This window comes from Lepus europaeus, chromosome 8 (assembly GCF_033115175.1).
Source record: "Lepus europaeus isolate LE1 chromosome 8, mLepTim1.pri, whole genome shotgun sequence".
Taxonomy (NCBI): Eukaryota; Metazoa; Chordata; class Mammalia; order Lagomorpha; family Leporidae; genus Lepus; species Lepus europaeus.
In genome coordinates this window covers 32,786,361-32,807,272 of record NC_084834.1, presented here as the reverse complement: position 1 = coordinate 32,807,272, position 20,912 = coordinate 32,786,361, and positions in this window count along the sequence as shown.

Sequence of the window (20,912 nt, the reverse complement as noted above, 5' to 3'; positions counted from 1 at the left end):
AATTCCATGAGGTAAATACAATTATTATCTCATGTGGTGCATGAAATGTCGATGTAACACAATTAGGAAGCAGACTAGAGACACCCAAGTCTAACTGACTCAAAACCTTGTGTTTAATCACTGTCATATTACTGGCCTTTGCTTCTTTCATTGAATCTGAATTCTTCAAGAATCCCTGGTTGAACCTCAGTACATAAAAACTGGATAAGTGGGGGGAAATACTCGGGAACTGATTATCTCATCTGATCAGTTTCAGAATAAAGAAGCCAAATATGCTGGCTGCATTCTTGCATTCCAAAGTGGTGTAATCTTAAAGCCATCTGGTCAAAATCACAAGTCATTAAATATAATTTGTGATTAAATAGGAAACTTCAACCAGGGTAGACTTACCCATCCAAAAAAAAAAAAAAAAAAAAAAAAAAGCCCAATCTTCTTTGGTGGCTTCTTATCCAGAGCCAGATGTGAAAACCTCAGTTAGCTCTGGGCCATGTGCGGATTTGAAACTTCTTAGTTGCTCTGGACTTGAGCTTTGTGTGATTCAAGTTTCACTTAGCATTGGCATTGCTCAATTTTGGTCTTCAAAGGGTAAAGATATTTGAAAAGCAAACTTGCTCTTCAAATGTTTCATATCAAACAATGCTGATAAGTTAAATATAAACAAATCAGTAACATCTGGATTACTGGCAACTTCACATACTAATTTAAGAAGTAAAAATAAAATGCCTGGAAGAATATACTTAGGTCTCAGTCAAACATAAAATTTGAGAAATATACTTCTTTGGGTGTGCTTGTGGAATTTCATTCACCAAAAGGCTATCCACACCCATTGTGTAAATAAGGAGATGAAAACTTAAAAGGTCATTTCTCTGCCACATTATAAGAAAAATACTCAATAATACTCATGTAAATAATAATACCATTTTACAGTAAGATTTTCTTAGTTTACATAAAGATAAAGCTTTATAAAAATGAACTTTGTTATAACAAAAGATTTATTTATTTGAAAGCTGAGTGACAGAGAGAGCCTGATAGAGAAAGAGATCTTCCATCCTCTGGTTCATTTTCAAAATAGTCTCAATGGTTGGGGTTGAGCCAGACCAAAGCCGAGGACATGAAACTCCAACCAGATCTCCCACGTGGGTGGCAGGGGCCCAAACCCTTGGGCTGTCCTCTGCTTTCCCAGGCACATTAGCATAAGACCTGGAAGTAAGCAGCCAGGACTAGAACTGGAGTTCTGATACAGGATACCTGTGTTGCAGGCAGTGGTTTAACCTGCTGCATGACAATACCAACGTCAGCAATGAACTTTATATTCATGTCACTGTCCTACTGTTTTGTCCAACTGTTGCCAACTACCTGATGGATTGCTTTTCCCAAGGGCAAAGCTTTTTTTTTTTAATCTTTTTTTAAAGGTTTATTTTATTTATTTGAAAGGTAGAGTTACAGAGAGGAAGAGGCAGAGAAAGAGAGATCTTCAATCCGCTGGTTCACTCCCCAAATGGCCGCAACACCCAGAGCTAGGCCAATCTGAAGCCAGGAGCCAGAAGCTTCTTCCAAGTCTCCCATGCAGGGTATAGGTGTCTAAGGACTTGGGCCATCTTCCATTGCTTTCCAAGGCCATAGCAAAGAGTTGAATTGGAAGTGGAGCAGCCGGGACTCCAATCAGTGCCCATATGGGATACCGACACTGCAGGCTAGGACTTTAACCCACTGCACCACAGCACCGGCTCCAAAGTTGGTTTTTTTTTTTTTAATAAAATTAATGACTAAATTTTTAAGGAAATGATTGTGAGAAAATTTCAGGTATTGTGATATCTTATAACTTTGATATCTTTTTTATTTTTATTAAAGATTTATTTTATTTGAAATGCAGAGTTACAGAGAAAGAAAGGCAGATATATATAGAGAGATCTTCCATCTGCTAGTTGACTCCCCAGATGGCCGCAACAGCCAGGGCTGGACCAGACCGAAGCCAGGAGCCAGGAGCTACATCCAGTCTCTAGCACTTGGGCCATCCTCTGCTGTCCTCCCAGGCACATTAGCAGGCAGCTGGATCAGAAGTGGAGTAGCTGGGACTCAAATAAGCGTCCATATGGAATGCCAGCATTTGCAGGAGGTGACTTAACCAACAATGCCAGCCCCTGATAGCTTTCTGTCTTTTTTTTTTTTTTTTTAAAGATTATTTATTTATTTGAAACAGAGAGAGAGAGAGAGGGAGGGAGGGAGATAGATCTTCCATTCACAGGTTCACTCCTCAAATGGCTGCAACAACTGGAGCTGAGTCACTCGGAGTCAAGAGCCTGGGACCCCATCAGGGTCTTCCATGTGGATGACATGGGCCTAAGTACTTGGGCCATTTTCCACTGCTTTGTCAGCAGGGAGCTGGATCAGAAGCAGAGTAGGTAGGATTTAAACCAGCTCTGACATGGATGCTGGCTTAACCTGCTGTACCACAGTGCCAGCCCCAATATCTTCTATTTTTAAAATTCCTACCTCTTCCAAAACAATTTGAGGTCATTTATAATGAAATATATTGCTTTATTCAGAGTCCAGGCAGGAAAACAGCATCTACTTAAGATCTTTGACCCAGAAGAATTTCAATGCAGATAGTTAAATGATTACAAACAAATGCAGAAAAGAAACCAAGCAGAGAGCCTGAGGCACCCCAGGGACTGGTGCCACAGAAAACCATGACAGCCCCCAGAGCAGGAAGACAACTGGAAAAGATAGGCTCACCAAGACCGAGAAAATGGGCTCGTGTGGGGACTGCCAGCTTCCCACTGCTGAGTTATGAACAGCTTGTCTTCTGCCAGCCCGCTATCCTCCAGTCTTCTGCCATTGCCTTCCTTGGCTAACCCCGTTTGGAAGTCAGAGGAAGAAATCTGGGAAACATAGTTGCCTGTGATACAGAGCCAAGCATGGGAAAGGTAGAGAATGGATCTAAGAGTCTAACCCTTTTGGCATTCAGCATTTATTGTTACCCTTATACCAATCCAAAGACAGCCTGCGACTCTGCCTATGAAAAGGCATATCTCGGCCAGCACGGCTCAATAGGCTAATCCTCCGCCTGTGGCGCCAGCACACCGGGTTCTAGTCCCGGTCGGGGCGCCGGATTCTGTCCCGGTTGCCTCTCTTCCAGGCCACCTCTCTGCTGTGGCCCGGGAGTGCAGAGGAGGATGGCTCAAGTGCTTGGGCCCTGCACCCCATGGGAGACCAGGAGAAGCACCTGGCTCCTGCTTTTGGATCAGCACGGTGCGCCGGCCGCGGCGGCCATTGCAGGGTGAACCAACGGCAAAGGAAGACCTTTCTCTCTGTCTCTCTCTCACTGTCCACTTTGCCTGTCAAAAAGAAAAAAAAGAAAAGGCATATCTCCATCATATAAAGAAAGACACCGGCATCTTCTTCCCAGCAGGAGGGAATACAGAGTCCAAGAAAGCCAGTCAGTTTACGTTCCTCAGTTTATCTTTTCCTGGTGACACACATCCCTACAATCCCCCGATGTAGTTCCTTGTAGGCCTGTGAATTAAACTGTAAAATTAAGCACTACCAATTCTCATTCAACAGAGTGAGAAAGAGAACGGGTAAAAATACAAAAGAAAAAGAAAACAATTTCTATAGTGTGTATATATGTATTTAAAAAAATGCATAGCTGTTATGAATTTTTTATTGCTTAGCTGATTACAGGATCAAAGATGATATTTATTACTTCCTTCATCTACCGCCCATTCCATCTCCTCCTTGCTTCTTGATTGGTTGGGATTCTTCATCTGACAGCATGACTACAACTTTTCTACCACAGAACCTGAGTCTGTAACAGACCAAATTTTACTGAGTTGCTTCATATGGAACATAGAACTAAGGAGCCATCACAGAGAACTCCTGGAGTTCTAGGTATGGTGCTACCTGCAGTGTGTCACCAGCCACCAAATTTTCCTGTGATAACCAGATAGATTTCCTCATCTTCTACACAACTTCCTTCTCTGCCTGTGGGGGACAGTCTCACATTCCAATCTGACGTGACTGATTTTGAGCCCTTTGGTAACAACATTACTGTTTGGAAATTAAGTCCTCTAAACTAGCATAGCCAAGGTTGAGAATGAGAAGTAAAATGCTTGAGAGGGGATTCAGTAGACAGCCCACTCTCATTACTGCTAGTTGGGCTGTCTTATGCAATATAGCTACTGAGAAATAGCACTTCCTACATTGAGAGCTGGTTCAGAGAAATTTACTGCACCCCAGAAATTTACATACCACAGAATGCTGTCTTCCAGCCAATACCATAACTGGTTTTTCAATAAGCTATTTCTCTATCATATCACATCAGCAACTTCTAGATGTTATCTGATGTACTTAGACTAGAGAATTCTATGAATATGAACAATTTTTCCTTTGATTTCACTATGAAATGGTTTCCATAAGTGATATTGTATGGCACGAGATGCTGTTGTATGAGGCTTTCTGTGAGCCCACAGAAGTGGTACTGCAGACATTGCAGGTACAGTAGGACACATGCGTATCCTGAAGATGTGTCTCATTTTCTCCTTCTGTGATGCAAGAGGCTCACCATTGTTTACTTGTCACCAAATAGCTGGCTGGTCTCCCCTGGAGAATGGTGCTACGTCAGTGGCTCAGCGTTGGCCTCTTCTGTTGTTGGCAGTATTGGCAGCTTGGGCCCTCAGTGGTGGGTACAGAAAGTCTCTGTCATTGAATTCATCATAGACTCCATCCCTATGGCTACAATCACTTTCATGTGATCTAACACCAGGATGAATGAGAAAAGAGGCTATGCTAAGTATGTCCTTTTTGCTCCACTTTCTAGTCTTCTTTGCCTTATAAGTTCCATGTGGGGATTCTTCAGTTGCCAAGTATGGCTCCTCCAGCTATCCAGAGAGAAAGGACGTACCCTCAGAAAGGGGTTGCAGGCCCCCTGGGCCATAGTACAGCCGCAAACTCCATTACCCACTAAACCTCCATATGCTCCTGTTATGAAGTAGGCCCCAGTGGATTGTCACATCCCAAAGAATTAGCATCAACACAGAGCAATGTCTGTTAATTCCACTAGAAATGGACATTCACCATTTCCCAGAGCATAGTGCACTGGTGAAGGACTGCAGGTCCCTTTGGGGTAGGGGTGCTGGATGATGCACAGCCCACGTTTGTAGTAGTGCCAGGGCCTTTCTGATAGAGCTTACCCTGCCTTTTACAGGGCTCCTGGCCTTTGAGTTGGTTTATAGCTGGGCCATGACTTCCTTTGGCAATAATTAAGTAAGTTGTTTGCTCTCCAGACCTAAAACTTTTCTGGCTATATAGGTCAAATATATTAGTATGCTGCCCGTTTATTTCATTCCTAAGAGCATTATGTTCAATTAGCCTCCACCACAGATCCCTCAGGTGTCAAAACACTCTCAATGTCACTCTGTACTTGTTGCTGTTCATTATAGTAATCATATTCGGTTTGTTTCTGACAGTTAAGAGTTTTATTTGGCTTACATCATGATAGGATCCCATTATTCCTGCTGAAGTCCTAGAACCAGTCCCAATGACAGCATCTCCCATCATCCTAACCACTCTACAGAGAACAGCCACCATCAGGATTTCCAAGGAGGCTAGTGCATGTTTCTAGTGTATTTTCTCAGAGATTTTGTGAAGTGTGTTCTCTGATACCTCACAGAAAACATAGGGAGAAGGTAAGTGAATTTTAATATACTCCAACTTTCCCATACCCTTAAGATTTTGTATTTCTTCCTCTACAGCATAATTGGAAGTCCTGGCATAATAACCTCATCGAGAGCAGGTTTCTACTGAATGCAAGTTTGAGCCAATCAACCAAGGACACCATTAAACCATTTCTTACTTAATATATCTAGAATCTTATCTACCTAGTAGGCACACTCATACAGATAAATTTAGCCTGGTTCCATTCCCTTTTGACTAATACTCATAGAAACTATCTTCAAAAATGTTGGTGAGGCCGGCACTGTGGTGCAGTGAGTTAAACCACTGCTTGTGACACTGGCATCCCATCAGAGGGCTGATTCAAGTCCCAGCTGCTCTGCTTCTGAACCATATCCCTGCTAAGGAGCCTGAGAAGGCAGTAGCAGGTGGCCCAACTTCTTGGGCCTCTGCCACTCATGTGGGAGACCAGGATGGAGCTCCTGGCTCCTGGGTTTGTCCTGGCCCAGTCCAGGCTATTGCAGCTATTTAGGAAGTAACCCAGTAGATGGAAGATCTCTCCCTCTCTGTTTGTTCTCCCTCTCTCTCTGGTGCTCTGCCTTTCAGATAAATAAGTGCTTTTTTTTTTTTTTAATAGAAACTAGCAGGATTTTACAAGTGTTTGGTTTATAGACTCTCTCCTCCTCCTGGATTAGACTTTCCTGTTCTCTTCCTGGAGCATGCTGGAATCTGACTCCAGTTATAGGCCTGCAAGCAATGATAGATGGAAGAAAAAATGACTGGTGTTCAAGCTATGTAGGAAGGCTCTTCTGCTCTCAAGGAAACATGTCATGGCCTGTCAGTGGAAGAGAGGTGAGATCGAGGTCCCAGGCTCTGTTTAGCCTTACTGTACCCCTGAGCTGCAGCCACGTATGTTGGCCCCACTTTACAGTCCAGACTGGATAACGTGTGCCTCTCAGGCTGTTCTCACAAAGGGCCCCCTCTGTCTGTTTTGAGTACATGTTATCTGTGCTATGGGATTCCTACCTGATCATTCCTAACCACTTGTAGTATACTCTGTAAAATCAGTGACAAGCCTCACTGGCCCGCAGTGGTTGCAACAGAGCAGAGTGCAAAATGTAGAGGCAAGGTACGGAGCTGGGATAAGGGTGAATGTGTGTAAGATTGATCTCCTTGCAGGAAGGGAGAGCTGGCCTCCTGAACAGTTCCATGGGACCTGATGATTGCTCAGCGTGCAAGTCACTGGCCAATGAGAACTATTGGACTCCAGCTCCCCACTCCCAAGCACACCAGGGAATGGGTTGGTGCTCCCCCAGCTGTGAATGTTAAGGTGCTGAGTCAGTAGGCATGCTCCCCACACCACTGAGCTTCACAGCTTGAATTCCAGCCCCCACCCATTTCATGCCAAGAGATTGAGGAGATAGTGCTGTGAGACAGAAAAGAGCGAGAACCAAGTTTCTGCCCTCTCATATTGCTGCTGTGTCCCAGGCTCTGACCACGCATGCCTGCTGGAGGGCTAAGGTGCTGATGCTCCCCTAACCATGCAGCTTAAAAGCCTCAAAGCCCAAGGCTGAGAGTCCCTGTTCTTGACGGATACTCAGCTGGGAGTCTCTGCACTACGCCAGCACACAAGGACCCCGGGAGCATCTGTACCTCCCAAGACTTCTGTGTGGTGGCATCCTCCCTTACCAATGAGACTACATATGTGCTGTGTGGTCACTTACATATGTGCCGTGTGGTCACTTACATATGTGCTGTGTAGTCACTTACATATGTACTGTGCGGTCACTTTTCTTTAGGCCTCCCTTTTCATGATTTATGTATTGTTCACTTAGTTGTTTCTCAAGTATTTTTCTCAGATTGAATACAGGGAAACTAGAGTCTCTGAATCCCTATATATAACTTTTTTCCTAGTTAGCTATTCTAACATTTAAGTTCTTTCCTTATGATAATGTACAGACATTGGTGTAATATTTTCTAGATTTTTCTACTACAGATTTGAATTCAGAGTTTGAATTTAGTTTGTCACTCTTTCCTTATAAGTACAATTTCTTTTCTGACTGGAAATGATTTTTTCTTTATCTTTGGAGTCTTTTAAAACATTTATTTATTTATTTGAGAGACAGAGTGACAGAGAGAGAAGGAGAGACACATTGACAGATATTCTGTCTGCTGGCTGACTCCTCAAATGCCTGCAACAGCCAGAGCTAGGCCAGGACCGGCAACTCCATCCAGATCTCTCTTATCTGCTGCTTCCCATGCCACTAACAGGAAGCTGAATCAGAAGTAGAGACCAGATTCACTCTCAGGCATCCCAATATGAAATGTGAGCATCCCAAGAAATAGCTTCACCCACAGTGCCACAATGCCTGCCCCAGCCTTGGAATTTTAAGTTTACAAAAGTATGCCTAGGAATGTGTCTGTTATAACTAAAGCTGTCTGGGAGCCGGTGCTGTGGTGCAGCGGGTTAACACCCTGGCCTGCAGCGCTGGCATCCCATATGGGCGCCGGTTCGAGACCCAGCTGCTCCACTTCCAATCCAGCTCTCTGCTGTGGCCTGGAAAAACAGTACAAGATAGTTCAAGTGCTTGGTCCCCTGCACCCGCATGGGAGACCCAGAAGAAGCTCCTGGCTCCTGGCTCCTGGCTTCAGATCGGTTCGGATCAGTGCAGCTCCAGCCATTGTGGCCAATTGGGGAGTGAACCATCAAATGGAAGACCTCTCTCTCTCTCTCTCTCTCTCTCTCTCTCTCTCTCTCTCTCTGCCTCTCCTCTTTCTGTGTAACTCTGACTTTCAAATAAATAAATAAATCTTTAAAAAAATTAACTAAAGCTGTCTGGAATTCAGTAATCCCTTTCAGTCTGCAGATGCATATCTTTCATCAGTTCAAAAAATTTTCTTCTGCTATGTTTAATGATTTTCTTTTCCCCCTTATTTCTCCTTATTCTTTTTAAAAATATTTATTTATTTGAAAGTCAGAGTTAGAGAGAGAAGGAGAGGCAGAGGCAGAGAGAGAGGTCTTCCATCCGCTGGATCTCTCTCTAATTGGCTGCAACGGCTGGAGGTGTGCCGATCCGTAGCCACGAGCCAGGAGCTTCTTCTAGGTCTTCCATGTGGATGCAGGGGCCCAAGGACTTGGACCATCTTCCACTGCTATCCCAGGCCATAGCAGAGAGCTGGATTGGAAGTGGAGCAGCCGGGACTCGATCTGGCACCCATATGGGATGCTGGCACTGCAGGTGGTGGCTTTACCCACTACACCATAATGCCAGCCCCTCACAGCTCTATCTTAATAAGAAATTTTTCTGCAAATGCATCTTCTCCCTGACTGCCGGACCCAACACATTGACTTTCCTCCCGGGGGTCTGTTGCTCTTTGAGAGCCACACTGTCTAGCTTGCATGTGGTTAAAGTTTGTCTCCCAGGAGTTTGTATGGTAGAAGCTTGGTATTCAGTGTGGTGGCGTGGAGGGGGGTGGAACCTTTTCGAGGTGGGGCCGAGGGGGAAGGAGTTAAATCACGAGGGGCAGCTCCTCCAGAAGGGGTTAATGTAGTTCTCATGAGGCTCAGTGAGTTGTTGTCAATAGAGCAAGCCTGGCTCTGAATCCCTCCGATTTCCTGTCTCACCGTGCAATCCCTGTCTTGCACATGATCCCCTCATGATGCCGTCTGCCACATTGTGATGGAGTCACTAGGCCCTCACCAGAGCTCAGCAGGTGCTGCTGCGATGATCTTGAATCTCCGTAACCATGAGCTAAATCATCCTCTTTCCTTAGTAAGTACCCAGCCCCAGGCGTTTGGTTATAGCATTGGATAATGGACCTATACACGCACATTTCACAGTAACTAGATTTCAGATACTAGCATCTGGCTCAAAAAGAAGTTCCTGCAGCAGCTCCCTCCCAACAGCACTTGCATTCATTCATTTATGGGCTGCTGCTCTTCGCCCCTCCCTGTGTCCATGCCTTGTAGCTTTGCAACACCCTCCCATTCTGAATGGGATTTTGAGCCTCAGCAATTTATTCTGGTCTCAGCCAACTGAGTAGATTTGACCTCTGGGATGTGTTCAAGCAGTGGCTTGCACATTCCCACTCCCAGTCTGGTTTCTCTGCCTTCACAATGGGAGTATCTTGAGGCTAACCTGTGAAACGAGGAGACATTTGAACTGGAAGAGCGTCATCTAATTGCCCCTCCAGATGACTTCTGATCTAATCAAGGTGTTCATGGAGTCTGTTGCACCTAATGCCAGCCAGGACGTCCTCTGCCTGTAAGCAACAGAGGATCTTACATAGTCACATACGTTTCCAGGCTTCATGGACATTTCCAAAGCACAATAGTCCGAGCCCTGCAGCTCCACACGGAGGCCCCAAGTGAATGAGCTCCTGCTCCCTCCACCTCCGTCAGCTGCCCTTAGCCCTCCTGCTAATTCCACTCCAGGCACATCAGTCCTCTTGCTGTCTTTCTCAAAAAACAGGCATGCTTTGGCCCCAGGGCCTTTGCATGGGTCTGAATGCCCTTTACCCTTTACCCAGGTATTTACACGCACTGCTTATTCCTTCTATGTCCTCAAAGTCACCTTGCAGCATCACCTCACTTACTTCCCCTCATCACTCTCTATTCTCTTTCATTTTTATAGCATTTATCATAACCTAACATACTCTTTTTATTATACTTATGTATTTGGTTTATATTCTCCCTTCCTTGCTAAGTTGTACATGAATCTCCCCGCTTTCTAAAGGCTTGTGAGGTGAGCTGACAGTGGACAGATGAACGGGTAGAAAGGGCACGCAGTTTACATGGACGGAGGCATCGTGAGAAGGTGCATACCCAACAACCCCCGGGAGTTCAGATGCTTGGATCCCCTTCAGCTCAGGGGAGGGGGCGATGGGAGAAAGCAGGCAATTCTGGGGAGTGGTGGACGAGGCTTCAGGGGATGGTATGGACTCTGCACACAGATGTAGTTTGTCAATGATTCTTTTTGCAGGTTGAATGGGCCCAGGAGACCCATACCAGCTTGTGCCGGAGTCTGGGTGCAGTGACATTCTTCAGTCTTCCTTCCTTTTGTTAATGACACCTTGGGAGGGCACTCAGGCAGTTGTTCTTCTCTTTGGCAAGTCCAGTTTTCAGGCAGATCAGGGAGTAGCAGGGGAAAGCTTCTGTCAGATCTGCTAGTCCCCAAGGCCGCTAATTTACAACCATGAGTGTAGCACAAGGCCGTATTTTGGGGCGCCATGGTGTGTTCTATGAGGGCATGAATTTTTTGTGTGTTTTGTGCACTGCAGTTTTCTAATACCTGTACCATATTTAGCAAATATTGAATTGAATAAAGCAATCAATATTTTCAAGCATTGTCTTAGGCACAGAGACAAACGCTCATTGTATTTGTCGTGATAGTGCAAGCATTCTGCTGATCTGAAAGTTGTATCATGTAAGTTCAGATGAACTCTGAGTGTAGCTTTAGATGCAACAAGTTTTATCTGTGAAGAATTTGCTGTGTTTCAACCCATAATGAATTGTCAGAGTGGTAGATTTGATGAGAATGTTTAATAAATTAAAATGTCCAAGAAATTTTTTGTGTGTGACATAAAAGGCTAATTATATCTAACAGAAGGCTTAAACATTTCCAAGCATTCTCAGTAGATTTGCTGTAATGTAAGGCAGAATATAATGTTGGCCATTACGATAATGTGACTGCATCGCTGAGGCTTTGTATCCCCTTTATAACTGTGTGTTGTGTTTCTAACTGCAAATTAATTCAATTATTTCTTCAACTCACAAATTGTTTTTAAAAATTACATATTTTTTTCCAATTAACCATGGGAAATATATAGAATGTTTATCAAATACACATACAAAAATCCTCCTTTTTCCATTTAATGCTGTATAACATTACGTGTTCTTCAGAGACATGATTATAATTGCAACACACCAATCTATGTGGCTTCTCTATAATTTTATAATCTCCATTTGTAGGACTTGTGGACTGTTTCCTATTTTTTCTCTATTATAAATAAGGCATTGATGAGCATTCTCATACAAAATTCTTTGACTGTAGCTCTGGTATATATGGGGTTGCTTCAGTTTGTTCATAGAAAAATAGAATTTGAGACAAGTTTATTTTGGTGTAAGTATATCTTGAAATCTGGGATAGCTATTTGACACAGAGGCTTAATCACACGTGGGATAACTGCACTTGCATTGGTGTGCTTGGTTTGTGTCTTGCCTACACGTCCCATGTGGGAAGCTCTTGGCTTCAGTTTGGCCCAAAGTGAACGAATAGATAGAAGTTCTCTCTCCAAATCTCTCTCTCTGTTTCTCTCTGCCTTTCAAATAAAAGGAAGGAAAAAAAGTTTTAAAATCCATACAGTTTCTTCATAAAATGCACTTCCATAAAAAAAACTGTATAGATTTCAACTTTTCATACCAAAATAAACTTAAATTTGAAAAATTTATTTATTTTCATTTTATTTGAAAAGCAAGGGCATAGAAAGATCATCCATCTACAGTTCATTTGCCAAATGCCTGGGAATGGGCCAGGCTGAATTCAGGAGCCCAAAACTTCAACCGGTTCTACCACATAGGTTGCAGGTACTCAACTACTTGAGCCATCAACTGCTGTCTCCTGGGGTGTCTCTCTCTCTCTCTCTCTCCAGGACGTTGGAACCAGAAGTGTAGCTGGGACTGGAACCAGGCACACCCAATATTGGATGTTGTGCCAAATGCCCACCTCTCAAGTTATCTTTTAATTCAACTTTTCCATGAAGTTTTTGAGGTACTGTCATATTTTGTATAAGCTAAAAAATATATAGAATTAATTAAAAGAAATAAATGAAGATTTTCTTGCTACATATTGTCATATTGTTTTCTAGCAATGCTGCATCCTTCTTACTTTTTTTTTTTAAAGATTTATTTATTTATTTGAAAAGCAGAGTTACAGAGAGGCAGAGGCAGAAGGAGAGAGAGAAAGGTCTTCCGTCCACTGATTACTCCCCAAATAGCCTCACTGGAGGAGCTTCTTCTGGGTCTCCCACTGGGTGCAGGGTCCCAAGCATTTAGGGTACCTTCTGCTTTCCCAGGCCATAGCAGAGAGCTGGATCAGAAGGGGAGCAGCTAGGACTCGAACTGGAGCCCACATGGGATGCTGGCACTGCAGGCGGTGGCTTTACCTGCTACACCACAGTGCCAGCCCCTGTCCTTTTTTTATTTCTACCAGTAGGCAAATTATAGCATCTCATTCCTCTCACAGTAGCATTGAATTTTTCTTTTACTATAGTACAATATACATAACAATAAATTTACAATTTTAGCCATTTTAAGTATATAGTTTTGTGGCATTAAGTATATTTAGTGCAACCAACATCACCATCCATCTCCAGAACTTCTCAATTTCCCAAAATGATCAGCTGTCTTCATCTAACACTGAGTCCCTTTCCCATCACCCCCAGTTCTGGCTATCATCACTATATTTATTGTCCTTGAAAAGTAACTGCTTTAGGTACTGCACATTAGTGGAATCTTGTATTTTTCCTCCTGCATTATATCTTCAAGATTCATCCATGCCGTAGCATGTGTCAGAACTTCCTTCCTTTTCAAGATTGAATAATATTCCTTGGGGCTGATATTGTGCAATGGGTTAATTTACCACTTGCTATTCCAGAATCCCGTATGAGCAATGGTTCAAGTCCCAACTGCTCCACTTCCATTCCAGCTTCCTGCTAACACACTGGGAAAGCCACAGAAAATGGCTCAAGTGCTTGGGCCCCTGCCATCCTCATGGGAGACTTGGATGGAGTTCCGGGCCGCTGGCCATTGCAGTCATTTGGGGAGTGAGCCCGTTGACAGAAGAGTTCTTTCTCTCTCTGTCTCTCCCTCTCTCCCTGTAACTCTGCCTGTCAAATATATAAACAGATCCTTTAAAAAAATGAATAATATTCTATCGTGTGCATATGCAATATTTTGTTTATTGGCTCATTTGTTACTGGGTACTTGAGTTGCTTCCATCTTTGGCTATCTAATGTTGAGTTTTAAAGGACTTTTCCCTAAGCAGTTTTTTCTATATTTATTTAATTTATTGTTATGATGACTAGACAGTCTGTGGAGGCAAATGGAATTTCCCATCTGCACTTTGAAGATTCACTGGAATGAACTGATAATAGATTAGATAGGAGAAAAGACAGACAGCTTGAGTATCATGTGCTGGGAAGACCAAGCACAGCATGGGAGTCACATTCAAGCTGAGTCTCCAGGGTCAAACAGTTAGCATCTTTACAGAAAAAGAGGTGAGTGGTGGTGGTGGTGCGGGATAGGCAAATGTAGAGGGCTCATAAATTATTTTAGGGTAGATTAAGAGGCCCAGGAGAACAGAAATGACCCAGGACAAAGTTCCTCTGGGTTCCAGTATTTAACTTTCAGTCTCTTTCCTGCGACGTAAGTTTAATCTTCTCTGGTTAATGAAATTTCAGTACCCAAACTGCAGGCAATTGTCTTCTTCTTTGGGTGGATTCGGCCAGGTAGATAAGAGAACTTTGCTGGAAGTGTTTCCCTGCACTGGGAGTGGGAGAAACAAGGGAGGCCAGAGGGACCTTGTATCTGAGGCAGTTTTAAGGTCCCTCAGCATGGCACAGTGCCAGTATTTTGAGTATCAATTGCTGGGACCCAACACACACACACACACAAACACACACGTTGTTTGTATTTTATTTTTGTTTATGGTGGATTTGTTGACCAAAATCTCATTGACTTTAATAGGTATACTATGGGACGAATACAGAATATATTAAGCTAAGAACCTACCATTTATGTTTGCATCCAGAGAGGAAAATGTTTAATTAGTCTTGTGCTTTGTTTTGTTTTTGCAATTTGCCACATTGCCTCTAGGTGGCAATAGATGCTTGGGCTTGTGTGAGATTTTGGGGGATAATGGATTGTGAGTGTTCAAAGTTGGAAGGATTTAAAATCTAATCGACACATTATTTGGGGTCTAGAATGCAGGATAAAGGAATATAGGAGCTGGACGTCCTAAGACGTATTTCCATACACAGGCTCTATGCTGACTAAATGCTGTTCTGCTTTTTCCTGCAGCAAATACTCTTCAGGCCTTTGAGTTGGATTAGTCTTTTAACAAAAATCTTTAAACTGCTTTGAAGTTCAATGTGAGTTCCTCTGCAAAACGAAGAATATTCTCTGTGCTAAACATGGCAAAAATTTGGATGGAAGGGTTCTTTCATGAATGCAAGAAATCACTTACATGCCTTTTTCTGAACCAACACTTTATGAATGTCAGAATTATATGGTTCTGTGGGCAGGCATTTTGCATAGGCTTAAGGGGCTACTTGGGATCTTGCATCCTATGTTTGAGGGCTTGGTTCAAGTGCCCGCTAGTCCTTCTGATCCAGCTTCCTGCTAATGTGCACCCAAGATGGCAGCAGGTCATGGCTCAAGTAGTTTGGTGTCTGCCACCATATGTGAGAAATCTGAATGGAATTCCTGGCTCCTGGCTTTGGCTCTGGCAGGCATTTGGGGAGTGAACCAGCTGATGGGCGATCTCTCTCTCTCTCTCTCTCTCTCTTTCTGTCTCTTTGTGGCTCTGTGTTTTTCAACTAAGATGAAAATAAATAGATTTTTAAGAAGAATTTATGGGCCGGCGCCGCGGCTCAATAGGCTAATCCTCTGCCTTGCGGCGCCAGTACCCCAGGTTCTAGTCCCGGTCAGGGTTCTAGTCCCGGTCAGGGCACCGGATTCTGTCCCGGTTGCCCCACTTCCAGGCCAGCTCTCTGCTGTGGCCAGGGAGTGCAGTGGAGGATGGCCCAAGTGCTTGGGCCCTGCACCCCATGGGAGACCAGGAGAAGCACCTGGCTCCTGGCTTCGGATCAGCGCGGTGCCCCGGCTGCAGCACGCCGGCCACGGCGGCCATTGGAGGGTGAACCAACGGCAAAGGAAGACCTTTCTCTCTGTCTCTCTCTCTCACTGTCCACTCTGCCTGTCAAAATAATAATAATAATAATAATAAAGAATTTATAGTCCTCAGTGTGGCTATTTGGTGTGGTGGTTAAGACTCTGCTTGGCATGCTTACATATCAGAGTGCCCGAGTTAGAGTCCCAGCTCCACCCTCAAGTCTAGCTTCCTGTGGAAGTGTTCACTGGGAGACAGTAGGTGATGGCTCAACTAGTTAGGTCTCGGGCACACACATGAGAGACCTGGATGGAGTTCCCAGCTCTAGGCCCCATGTGGGCTGTTGTGTGCATTTGAGGACTGAACCAACAAGTGGGATTTCTTCTTTCTGTCGCTCTTTCTGTCTCTGCCTTGGGTACGAATAAATATATCTGTTAAAAAGAATTGACAGCTCTGCTTGGCATAGTGGAGGCTTCAATGAAATATCTAGCAATGAGGTGTGTGGAGAACCTGCCATCTCCATGATTCCTTGCATTTGAATTTTGATGTGAAGCAGTGATTTTTTTTTTTTCAGAGAGAGAAATTTTTTGAGAGAGAGGGAAAGAGAGAGACATCTTCCATCCACTAGTTCACTCTCTAAATGCTTGCAACCTCCAAGGCTGGCCCAGGCTGAAGCCAAGAGCCCATTACTTAATCTGGAGTATTTACTGTGGTAGAGACCCAAGTACTCAAGCCATCATCTGTTGTCTCCCAGGGTGTACACTAGCAGGAAGTTGGGTCAGAATTGGAGCAGTCAGGACTCAAACCAGGTGCTCCTAATATGAGATGCGGGCATCTCTAGCAGCCACGTAAGCCCCTGTGCCAAATGCCTGCCCCTGAAGCAGTGACATTTGGAATCTCATTTTTTGCTACTGTATCCAGAATTTGCATTGTTGGAAGATATTTTTGTTTATTTTATTTATTTATTTATTTATTTATTTATTTATTTATTTTTGACAGAGTTAGATAGTGACAGAGAGAAAGGTCTTCCTTTTTGCCATTGGTTCACCCCCCAAATGGCCGCTACGGCCTGCGCTGCGCTGATCTGAAGCCAGGAGCCAGGTGTTTCTCCTGGTCTCCCATGTGGGTGCAGGGCCCAAGCACTTGGGTCATCCTCCACTGCCTTCCCAGGCTACAGCAGAGAGCTGGACTGGAAGAGGAGCAACCGGGACAGAATTCGGAGCCTCAACCAGGACTAGAACCCGGGGTGCCTGCGCCGCAGGTGGAGGATTAGCCAAGTGAGCCGTGGCGCAGGCCGATACTTTTGTTTATTTGTTTGTTTAAATTTCCAACTGCTTTAGTCCCTTTAAAAATACATTAGTCACAGGAAAATAGAGTCTGACTCTGGCACTTTTAAATTTGTTGTCATGGCTTTGACCCGGCCTTGGGAGGTCAGGGGCTTTGTCCAAGGTCGCAGCATTGGTGACTGGCTAGCCCTCTGCACTGCGCTGGGATCAGCTGGCTCCGGGAGCTCTGTTCTGTCTAGCCGCTAGACCACACTGTCTTCTAAATGAATCCGAAGTCCTGCTGAGCGCAGGAAGGAAGCTCCTCAACTCACCGGATTGCTTTTTGTCAAGACTTTCAAGGTCAGGAATCAGGGATAGTAAGAACAGCTGGTTCACAGACAGGTGACCAGGATCAACTCCACCTTTTGACCCGTCAGTGTTTTCTTGAGTTAATCATTGCTGAGAAAAGCATGTCTATTGGTAAAAATAAATGACAAAGGTTGTACGTGTGGTAGTCTTTTGAACTCTTTTAAAGAAAAATGTATTTCCATCGTACCTAGGATTAGAGAGCTAACAAATTTTGAAAACCTGCTATGTGTCAGGCACCTTACATTTATTTTCTTAGATAGTAGTCATAATAAACCACAGTAACGCTGTAATAAGTATGATGATCTCCACTTACTGCTATAGAACTGAGAGTTCTAAGATTTTTTTTTTTTAAGATTTATTTATTTATTTGAAAGGCAGAGTTACAGAGAGGCAGGGAGAGAGGTCTTCCATCCTCTGGTTCACTCCCCAAATGGCTGCAATGGCTGGAGTTGTGCCAGTCTGAAGCCAGGAGCCTCCTCCAGGTCTTCCATGCAAGTGCAGGGGCCCAAGAACTTGGGCCATCTTCTGCTGCTTTCCCAGGCCATAGCAGAGAGCTGGATCAGGAGTGGAGCACCAGGACTTGAACTGGTGCCCATATGGGATACTGGCTCTGCAGGTCGTGGTTTTACCTGCTACACCCCCGTGCCAGCCCCTAGAGGGTTTTTTTTTTTTTTAAAGAAAACTTGCCTACGTTCCCACAATTGGTAAATGATACAATCAACATCATGTTCCATTCACATTGAACACATAGTAGAAGTAGGAAGAATTTATATAAGTTTGAAAATATTTGGTTGACTATGCCAAAGTGACATCTTTTGTATCATGGTTATAAAATTCCCTCACCTTTTTTTTCTTTAATAGTCTCAGTACATTAAAAGAATTTTGGATGAGTTCACAATTTTTCTTTTCTGTAGTTATGTCATAATCGTAACCAGCAGAGTTTTATAATTTTCCCACTGAATTTGTCATTAGTCTATAGTAGGGGTTCAAGGGCTTTGGGGCTGATCAGGGAAAAGGATGACCAGAGAGGCAGTGACAAACAAGTTTACAGGATGGCACTAGGCCAGGCTTGTTGGAAAGGGACTGTTCCACATGGCCTGAGTCCATCCAGAGACTGTACTGGTCAGGGAGGATGCCAGGGGAAGTTCTGGGGGAGAGAGGGCGCCTGGAGGGGCTTGGATGGTGTCTCCAGGCCAGACAGCTCCGGAGGGCAGCATTGGCCGCGGGCCTTATGATGGCAAGGCCCCGTCGTATCAATCGGTAACAGCTGTTGGGTGAGGTTTTATGGGGTATGCAAAGCAGGCAAGCTCTAGGCAGCTACAAATTTTATTGGTCAAGCTATTTTAAAAATAACTGGATGTGTAAAAATTTGAGCTTGGTGCCAGTAGGATTTTGGGCTAATGGGTCTCAGCCTGCACTGAAGAAATAAACAATCTTGGGGCCAATACACAGAGGCCATCTTTGGCTCTCTTACATAGCATTCTATCCTAAGGCGCCATTAATTGTTCTGGGAACAGAGAATGGCTTTTGATCACAGAACAGTGTTTCATTCAACTACAAAATTTATGAGTTCAATGATATTACTCTCTATGGTTTTATTTACCTATTCTTGTATAAAGAACAAACATTATTGATAGTAAAGGGAAGTGGGTATTCCTACTCTCAAATATAATTTTATACTATAGAATTGAATAACATAATCAAATATTTCTATCTTCAGCTAGAATCACCTTAGGATTCAATGTTTAATTGCGTTTTATTCATATATGTTTGTACTATATACACATTGAAGAAAGGGCCAGTGAAACCTTAAATTACCCTTCCAACTTGTAGATACCTATGTAATTGCTTTTAGTTAGTGAAGGTAATTCTTGCTTTGATTTGAGCAGTTCCTAGTTTCATTGGAATTCGAAACTCTTACCACTGTTGTGTAAGCATACTGCAAGCCCTTTGCTGTCTTGCCTCTTAGCCCTGATCTTGCTGGCAGCTCTAGGCAGCCTCCCAAGTTCATGCTCATCCAGGCAACAGCCTCCGTACCTCTAGACCCCAGGGTAAACACGGCAAGTTCCCCTAAGACTGTGCTATGGTTTAATATGATTTGGCTCCCAGACTCACGCAGATGGTTAAATCTCAAAGTTACAAGTTCGTGGTACTAAGAATGTGGAAACTTAATCCAAATCTGGTGTTTAGGAGGCAGGCCTAATGAGAGGTCCTTATATCATTGGGGTGTGCTCTTGGAAGGTGATTCTCACATGATATTTTGTATAAAAATCTGAGTTGGGGGTCTGCACTGTGGCCTAGTAGGCTAAGCCTCCGCCTATGGGGCCTGTATCCCATATGGGCACCAATTCATATCCCAGCTGCTCCTCTTCTGATCCAGCTCCCTGCTAATGCACCTGGGAAAGCAGGGGGAGGAAGGCTTACATGGTTGAGCCCCTGCACCTGCGTGGGAGACCTGGAAGAAGCTCCTGGCTCCTGGCTTTGGGTCGGCCCAGCTCTGTTCAATGCGGCCATTTGGGCAATAAGCCAGTGGATGGAGGACCTTTCTCTCTGTCTTTCCCTCTCTCTGTCTTTAACTCTACCTCTAAAATAAAATAAAAAAAATCTGAGTGGGGCTCAGTTGTTTTCTCGGAATCAGCTCAGCATGTGATCCTTCCTCTGCACACACTCCATCGTTGCCATCCTCCATTCTCACTAGATGGCCAAACCAATGGGGTTCACCCCATTGTGACCCTCTAGACCCATGAGTCAAAGTAAACCTCCTTCCCTAGTGAAGTTTGTCTTAGAGACTTTGGTACAGTGACAAGACTCTGACGAATGCAGACATTAGTCACCACACACTGCCTTGTGGTCTTATTGTAGCCCTGGGTATGTGCATCAGAATGTTTTGGTTCTCTGCTCTCCATAATTCCATGCAGGAAATCTGTTCTCAAATCTGTTCTCTTCAAATCAAATCTTAAGGCTTTTGGCATGTTCTGCTTTTTGGACCAGCTTGGGTACCTCCAAGGTGCTATGCCTAGTTTCTCTCTTTGAGTGGGTGAAACTTTGTCCCACCAACCTCAACTTTGAGACTGTAACTGACACTAAAAAATTATCTGAAACATCCCATCTGTTACACAACAGATGATCTCCTGGAAGAGAAAAATCCACTTAGGAAGAACAAGGGGAAGGTAACTAAATAGCTGTTGAGAATGCACTATGTCATAGGTACATCATATGAATGATCCCATTTGGGAAAATTATAAAAATTAGGAATTGTTCTTTCCTTTTTCAAAATTAATGAGTGCACCAAAGCCGGGGGACTCTACTTATGATCAAAGTGATAATTCAAATGATCAAAGTGATGATTCAGATCAGATTTTGAAATGCACATGAAAATTATTAGCATTTCTAAAAATGTCAATAATCATTCCGTTTCCAAATAATTCTAATGTAAATGAAATTAAACCAATTAGAGACCAAGAAATTGTTTTAAATTTTTATTTAAGGTATATAAATTTCATATATTTCATATATAAAGATTTAGGAACTAATGATACTTCCCACCCTACCCTCAATTCCCTGACACTCATACCCTTTCTTCTCCTTCCTCTCTTATTCCCTCTCTTAATTTTTTTTTTTTTTTGGACAGGCAGAGTGGACAGTGAGAGAGAGAGACAGAGAGAAAGGTCTTCCTTTTGCCGTTGGTTCACCCTCCAATGGCCGCAGCGGCCGG